We start from the raw sequence: 7,689 nt of genomic DNA on the forward strand, positions 1-7,689 counted from the left end.
TCATCTTTCTCATCAACCCAGCCAGGCCTTTCCCCTCCGATGCCGCTGTGGTGGAGGTGCTGCTGGTGCATCGTGGTTCTTCCCTGACTTGTGCAGCTGTCAGCTTCAAGGCCTTCTGGACACAGCTGTCACAGCCTCCCGCCATGTTTTCACACAAAACAAATCCCACGTTGCATGCTGCGCCTGCGTCACTGTCGCTAACTTTGGTTGATGCCGGACAGTACTTACCGTGAGTTTTTCAAACAGCAGTAATCAAACACGGTTTTAATGATAATTAACCTTTGAAACGGTCATACTAGCCGTCGGGAAACACTAAACAATATATGAATTGCACTTTAACGGTGACAAACTGTGCCCACAAACTGTTAGGGCCTACATAAAGCTGTCCCAACAGCAGAGTCCCAACAGCAGTCCCAACATCTTACCACTGCTACACCTGGCTATCAGTGGAGTCCCAACAGCAGTCCCAACATCTTACCACTGCTACACCTGGCTATCAGCAGAGTCCAAACAGCAGTCCAAACAACTTACCACTGCTACACCTGGCTATCAGTGGAGTCCCAACAGCAGCCCCCACATCTTACCACTGCTACACCTGGCTATCAGTGGAGCCTTTTCTGGCAGCAAAAACAGTTCATTCAGACTCATTTACTGACTTTAAAAAAACATAGCTGATATGGCTGACTTGCTTAAACAAATGTGATTTCTATTGACAATTGAGATGTGGAAACTATGGCAATAAGGGGAGGACAAGCGGATAAGAGGCCATCTGTCATTTCGTTTAAGACAATGAGCGAGCTAGGACGGACGTGACGTTAGAGCGAGCTAGGACGGACGTGACGTTAGAGCGAGCTAGGACGGACGTGACGTTAGAGCGAGCTAGGACGGACGTGACGTTAGAGCGAGCTAGGACGGACGTGACGTTAGAGCGAGCTAGGACGGCGTGGCGACGTTAGAGCGAGCTAGGACGGACGTGACGTTAGAAGAGCTGGGAGCCAGGACGGGACGTGACGTTAGAGCGAGCTAGGACGGACGTGACGTTAGAGCGAGCTAGGACGGACGTGACGTTAGAGCGAGCTAGGACGGACGTGGCGTTAGAGCGAGCTAGGACGGACGTGGCGTTAGAGCGAGCTAGACGGATGTGACGTTACAGCAGCGAGCTAGGACGGACATGACGTTAGAGCGAGCTAGGACGGACGGGACGTTAGAGCGAGCTAGGACGGACGTGACGTTAGAGCGAGCTAGGACGGACGTGACGTTAGTCAATAATAACTATTTGTTTAGCAATTTTGAAATGTACAGCGACAGAATTCATAACATGGGCCGTTCTTACAGTGTTCTCCCTGTACACTAAGTCAGAACCGTAGGATAAATAAAGGGGGCATATAAGCAAACTATGAAAGCTCTTACAATATTCAATGATTACATTTCTCTAAAACAGGCTATAGGCAACAGTAGAACAGTCAGAACAGTAGGCGAAATTAAGAGGGGAGCAAATTAGTAGAGCAAATTATTAGGCTGAGGGACATGGGCTTCCAACAGTTAACTACACAACTACACAACATACACTTAGTATTACTTTATTAGCTACAGTAGACATGTCTCCCTGGCATATTACATCATTTATGAAGCAGCATACAATACATTTATGGACTCACATTGTTGTGCTTGGCTCACTCTAACAGGAATGTGGCACGACGGTCCTCCGAGCAGTTGTCTTGAGCGCGGCACAAATCATGCTTCGATGACAGCATGGCCAACGTTGAATGTTTATCATTTTAAACTTGGAAAAGAGACACTTAATCTTAGACTTGGGACCCCACAGCCACTGTCACCGATTCCTTCCAAACCACTCGTTGAAATTTACGATTTCCAACTTTTTGTACAGTGTTTATGTCCTACGGCCAATGAGCACCGATACGTTTTATTTTGATGATATATATGTTTTTTGTACATCATTTGCAAACTGATATGTGATACGTATTAATGTCAAAATAATATGCAAAACAGGCAAGTCCCACCCCCCAAAAAAAAAATTACAATGTGGGGCTTAAACACCTGAATGACAGGTCACCACTGATAATAAGTCAAAGTAGAAATCATTTCAAATTATTTATATTAAGACAACCAGATGGTGCCATTTTCATGTTTTGTATTTTATTTACATAAAATAGCCAGGGACATATTGCATCACTCCATCATTTACAATTGAAGCGTTTGTGTTTAGTGAGTCCTTCAGATCAGAGGCAGTAGGGATGACCAGGGATGTTCTCTGTTTAGTGAGTCCTCCAGATCAGAGGCAGTAGAGATGGACCAGGGATGTTCTCTGTTTAGTGAGTCCTCCAGATCAGAGACCAGGATGTTCTCTGTTTAGTGAGTCCTCCAGATCAGAGGCAGTAGGGATGGACCAGGGATGTTCTCTGTTTAGTGAGTCCTCCAGATCAGAGGCAGTAGGGATGACCAGGGATGTTCTCTGTTTAGTGAGTCCTCCAGATCAGAGGCAGTAGGGATGACCAGGGATGTTCTCTGTTTAGTGAGTCCTCCAGATCAGAGGCAGTAGGGATGACCAGGGATGTTCTCTGTTGAGTGAGTCCTCCATATCAGAGGCAGTAGGGATGGGATGACCAGGGATGACCAGGGATGTTCTCTGTTTAGTGAGTCCTCCAGATCAGAGGCAGTAGGGATGGACCAGGGATGTTCTCTGTTTAGTGAGTCCTCCAGGGATGACCAGGGATGTTCTCTGTTTAGTGAGTCCTCCAGATTAGGATGATGACCAGGGATGTTCTCTGTTTAGTGAGTCCTCCAGATCAGAGGCAGTAGGGATGGACCAGGGATGTTCTCTGTTTAGTGAGTCCTCCAGATCAGAGGCAGTAGGGATGGACCAGGGATGTTCTCTGTTTAGTGAGTCCTCCAGATCAGAGGGTAGGGATGGACCAGGGATGTTCTCTGTTTAGTGAGTCCTCCAGATCAGAGGCAGTAGGGATGGACCAGGGATGTTCTCTGTTTAGTGATTCCTCCAGATCAGAGGCAGTAGGGATGGACCAGGGATGTTCTCTGTTTAGTGAGTCCTCCAGGTCAGAGGCAGTAGGGATGGACCAGGGATGTTCTCTTGATAAGCGTGTCAATTGGACCATTTCCCTGTCAAAATGTAACCAGTGATTTTGGGTGTCAGAGAAAATGTATGTCAAAACAACATTATTTTCTTTAGGAATATAGTGAAGTAAAAGTAAAAGTTGTAAAACAATAGAAGTAGTAAAGTACAGATCCCCCCAAAAAAACTACTTAAGTAGTATTTTTAAGTATTTTTACTTAAGTACTTTACACCACTGAGTGTATGACCACCACAGGCACCTACTTCAGAGACAAGTATTGAGCAGTAGAAAACGAATTCACTTTAAAAATACACATCCACGCATCTTCAACGAGATGTGGCCACCATTTATCATAAATCAGAAAAACAAATCAGATTGTCGTTTGGCAGGTATATGATATAGAAAAACAAATCAGATTGTCGTTTGGCAGGTATATGATATAGAAAAACATAATGGGATGCTTAACAATACAAAGCAACGTTCAGCTGGAGTCAATTCCACCTCAATTCAGTTTAGTATAGTGGAGATCTACCTAGGTTAAGGTGGTATAGTGTAGATCTACCTAGGTTAAGGTGGTGTAGTGTAGATCTACCTAGGTTAAGGTGGTATAGTGTAGATCTACCTAGGTTAAGGTGGTATAGTGTAGATGTACCTAGGTTAAGGTGGTATGGTGTAGATCTACCTAGGTCAAGGTGGTATAGTGGAGATCTACCTAGGTTAAGGTGGTATGGTGTAGATCTACCTAGGTTAAGGTGGTATGGTGTAGATCTACCTAGGTTAAGCTGGTATGGTGTAGATCTACCTAGGTTAAGGTGGTATAGTGTAGATCTACCTAGGTTAAGGTGGTATAGTGTAGATCTACCTAGGTTAAGGTGGTATAGTGTAGATCTACCTAAGTTAAGGTAGTATAGTGTAGATCTACCTAGGTTAAGGTGGTATAGTATAGTGTAGATGTACCTAGGTTAAGGTGGTATAGTATAATGTAGATGTACCTAGGTTAAGATGGTATAGTATAGTGTAGATGTACCTAGGTTAAGGTGGTATAGTGTAGATCTACCTAGGTTAAGGTGGTATGGTGTAGATCTACCTAGGTTAAGGTGGTATAGTGTAGATCTACCTAGGTTAAGGTGGTATGGTGTAGATGTACCTAGGTTAAGGTGGTATAGTATAGTGTAGATGTACCTAGGTTAAGGTGGTATAGTATAATGTAGATGTACCTAGGTTAAGATGGTATAGTATAGTGTAGATGTACCTAGGTTAAGGTGGTATAGTGTAGATCTACCTAGGTTAAGGTGGTATGGTGTAGATCTACCTAGGTTAAGGTAGTATAGTGTAGATGTACCTAGGTTAAGGTAGTATGGTGTAGATCTATCTAGGTTAAGGTGGTATAGTGTAGATCTACCTAGGTTAAGGTGGTATGGTGTAGATCTACCTAGGTTAAGGTGGTATGGTGTAGATCTACCTAGGTTAAGGTGGTATGGTGTAGATGTACCTAGGTTAAGGTAGTATGGTGTAGATCTACCTAGGTTAAGGTGGTATAGTGTAGATCTACCTAGGTTAAGGTGGTATGGTGTAGATCTACCTAGGTTAAGGTGGTATGGTGTAGATCTACCTAGGTTAAGGTGGTATGGTGTAGATCTACCTAGGTTAAGGTGGTATGGTGTAGATGTACCTAGGTTAAGGTGGTATGGTATAGATGTACCTAGGTTAAGGTGGTATAGTGTAGATGTACCTAGGTTAAGGTGGTATAGTGTAGATGTACCTAGGTTAAGGTAGTATGGTATAGTGTAGATCTACCGAGGTTAAGGTGGTATAGTATAGTGTAGATGTACCTAGGTTAAGGTGGTATAGTGTAGATGTACCTAGGTTAAGGTGGTATAGTGTAGATGTACCTAGGTTAAGGTAGTATAGTGTTGATGTACCTAGGTTAAGGTAGTATGGTGTAGATGTACCTAGGTTAAGGTAGTATGGTGTAGATGTACCTAGGTTAAGGTAGTATAGTGTAGATGTACCTAGGTTAAGGTAGTATAGTGTAGATGTACCTAGGTTAAGGTGGTATGGTGTAGATGTACCTAGGTTAAGGTGGTATAGTGTAGATGTACCTAGGTTAAGGTGGTATGGTGTAGATCTACCTAGGTTAAGGTGGTATGGTGTAGATGTACCTAGGTTAAGGTAGTATGGTGTAGATCTACCTAGGTTAGTGTAGGTGGTATAGTGTAGATCTACCTAGGTTAAGGTGGTATGGTGTAGATCTACCTAGGTTAAGGTGGTATGGTGTAGATCTACCTAGGTTAAGGTGGTATGGTGTAGATCTACCTAGGTTAAGGTGGTATGGTGTAGATGTACCTAGGTTAAGGTGGTATGGTATAGATGTACCTAGGTTAAGGTGGTATAGTGTAGATGTACCTAGGTTAAGGTGGTATAGTGTAGATGTACCTAGGTTAAGGTAGTATAGTGTAGATGTACCTAGGTTAAGGTAGTATGGTATAGTGTAGATCTACCGAGGTTAAGGTGGTATAGTATAGTGTAGATGTACCTAGGTTAAGGTGGTATAGTGTAGATGTACCTAGGTTAAGGTGGTATAGTGTAGATGTACCTAGGTTAAGGTAGTATAGTGTAGATGTACCTAGGTTAAGGTAGTATGGTGTAGATGTACCTAGGTTAAGGTAGTATGGTGTAGATGTACCTAGGTTAAGGTAGTATAGTGTAGATGTACCTAGGTTAAGGTGGTATAGTGTAGATGTACCTAGGTTAAGGTGGTATAGTGTAGATGTACCTAGGTTAAGGTGGCATACGTCTCCCCAATCTGGCAATACAGGGTCATGGCAAAGGCCATTCCAAAGATCATCAAGACTGCGATGCCAAATGCAATCCCCAGGGTGATGACTGTACCTTCGCGATGACTGACATCACCAATTTGGTACAAGGTCTCAAGTACACTTTGCGTCGTCCGTCTGCGAGTTTGCACTCCTGACTGGTGTCGCGGCAGTCACAAGAGGCGGGGACTGTTGAGCCCCAGTCTGAAGGTCCATGGATCAGTCCACAACACTTTGCCTGCTCTTCCAGTTCCTGCATGAACATCTGGAACAAAGACGACTGGTTCCTCAGCGGTAGCAGCTTCTCCGTCAACCATCCCTCAATCTTATTCACCCGACAGCTCCCAGGATTCCAGCGATCACCAGGAGGATGAAGATGAGGAGCAGCCCGACGAAGAACAGCATGAGCATGACGCGGCTTTCCCTGATGGCTCCAAAGCAGCCCAGGAAGCCGAGCACCGTGATGATGGTACCGACGGCTATCAGCAGGTTCAGCCCCGGTAACAACCCCCCAAACACAGGGTTCACTTTGAGGTAGATGGAGACTCCGAGGATGATGCATCCACTGATCCAGAACAGCAGGTTGAAGACAAAGAGGCAGTACTTGATACATTTGTTCACAGCCATCTTCTAAGCTTCCAACAGCCAGGCAAGACGTGACAGAGCTACTTGAAGATGTACAGTGTGTGAGAGTGAGTGACCAGATCTGTCACCTATGTAAAAACAACCCGAAGCTGTAGGTGTGGCTAGTGACTCCTCATTCCAGAAACCAACCGTTTTCTACTTTAAAAGAAAAACGTTATCTAAAAACTGACGCTGGTTCAGCCCTCTGCTAAAACAAAGCCTGAGCAGTGAGCTCTGCTTGAGGCTGTTAGATTAAATGCATGACTTCAACGGTATCCTGTATGACATGCAAATATTTTTTCGCCCTGAAGACTTTCCTCTTGCAAACGGATCAGGTTAATAATCATGACAAACCAGCCTCCAACTGAACAGTTTCTCTCCCTGTGTTGTGGCCCACCACCACCCTCCACCTGAACAGTTTCTGTCTCCGTGCTGTGGCCCTCACCAGCCTCCTCCTGAACAGTTTATCTCCCTGTCCTGTGGACCTCACCAGCCTCCTCCTGAACAGTTTTTCCCTGTGCTGTGGCCTCACCAGCCTCCAACTGAACAGTTTCTCTCCCTGTGCTGTGGCCCTCACCAGCCTCCTCCTGAACAGTTTCTGTCCCTGTGTTGTGGCCCTCACCAGCCTCCTCCTGAACACCTGGCCCTCACCAGCCTCCACCTTAACAGTTTCTCTCCCTGTGCTGTGGCCCTCACCAGCCTCCACCTGTAACAGTTTCTCTCCCTGTGCTGTGGCCCTCACCAGCCTCCACCACAGCCCTCACCAGCCTCTAAAGGACTATGTACTCTATGCTCCACACTGTATCAAGCCACATATAATAACCGCACTTGGTTAATCTGAACACAACACTGTATTACACACTGTCCATAGGCACCTATCATTGCACTTCGTTATGGATCCTCCCTACCTCTGCATGTAGATATTTATATATTGTTCTGGAGGCAGCTCTGCAGAGGGTTCAAAGCCATAAAATCTGATTTGATTCCAAACCTTAACCACACACAAAGCCATAAAATCTGACTTTAAAGCCTAACCCTAACCTTAACCACACTGCTTCCAAACCTTAACCACACTGCTAAACATAAAGCCTAACCCTAACCTTAACCACACTGCTAAACATAAAGCCTAACCCTAACCTTAACCACACTGCTAAACA

General features: G+C 44.9%; 1 pseudogene; it reads right to left on the reverse strand.

Moving 5' to 3' along the window:
- Positions 1–3,022: 3,022 nt before the first annotated feature.
- On the reverse strand, positions 3,023–6,577 carry LOC124028547 (annotated as a pseudogene).
- Between the last annotated feature and the right edge of the window lie 1,112 nt (positions 6,578–7,689).

The sequence above is a fragment of the Oncorhynchus gorbuscha genome, unplaced genomic scaffold (genome assembly GCF_021184085.1).
Source record: "Oncorhynchus gorbuscha isolate QuinsamMale2020 ecotype Even-year unplaced genomic scaffold, OgorEven_v1.0 Un_scaffold_4425, whole genome shotgun sequence".
In the NCBI taxonomy this organism is placed as follows: Eukaryota; Metazoa; Chordata; class Actinopteri; order Salmoniformes; family Salmonidae; genus Oncorhynchus; species Oncorhynchus gorbuscha.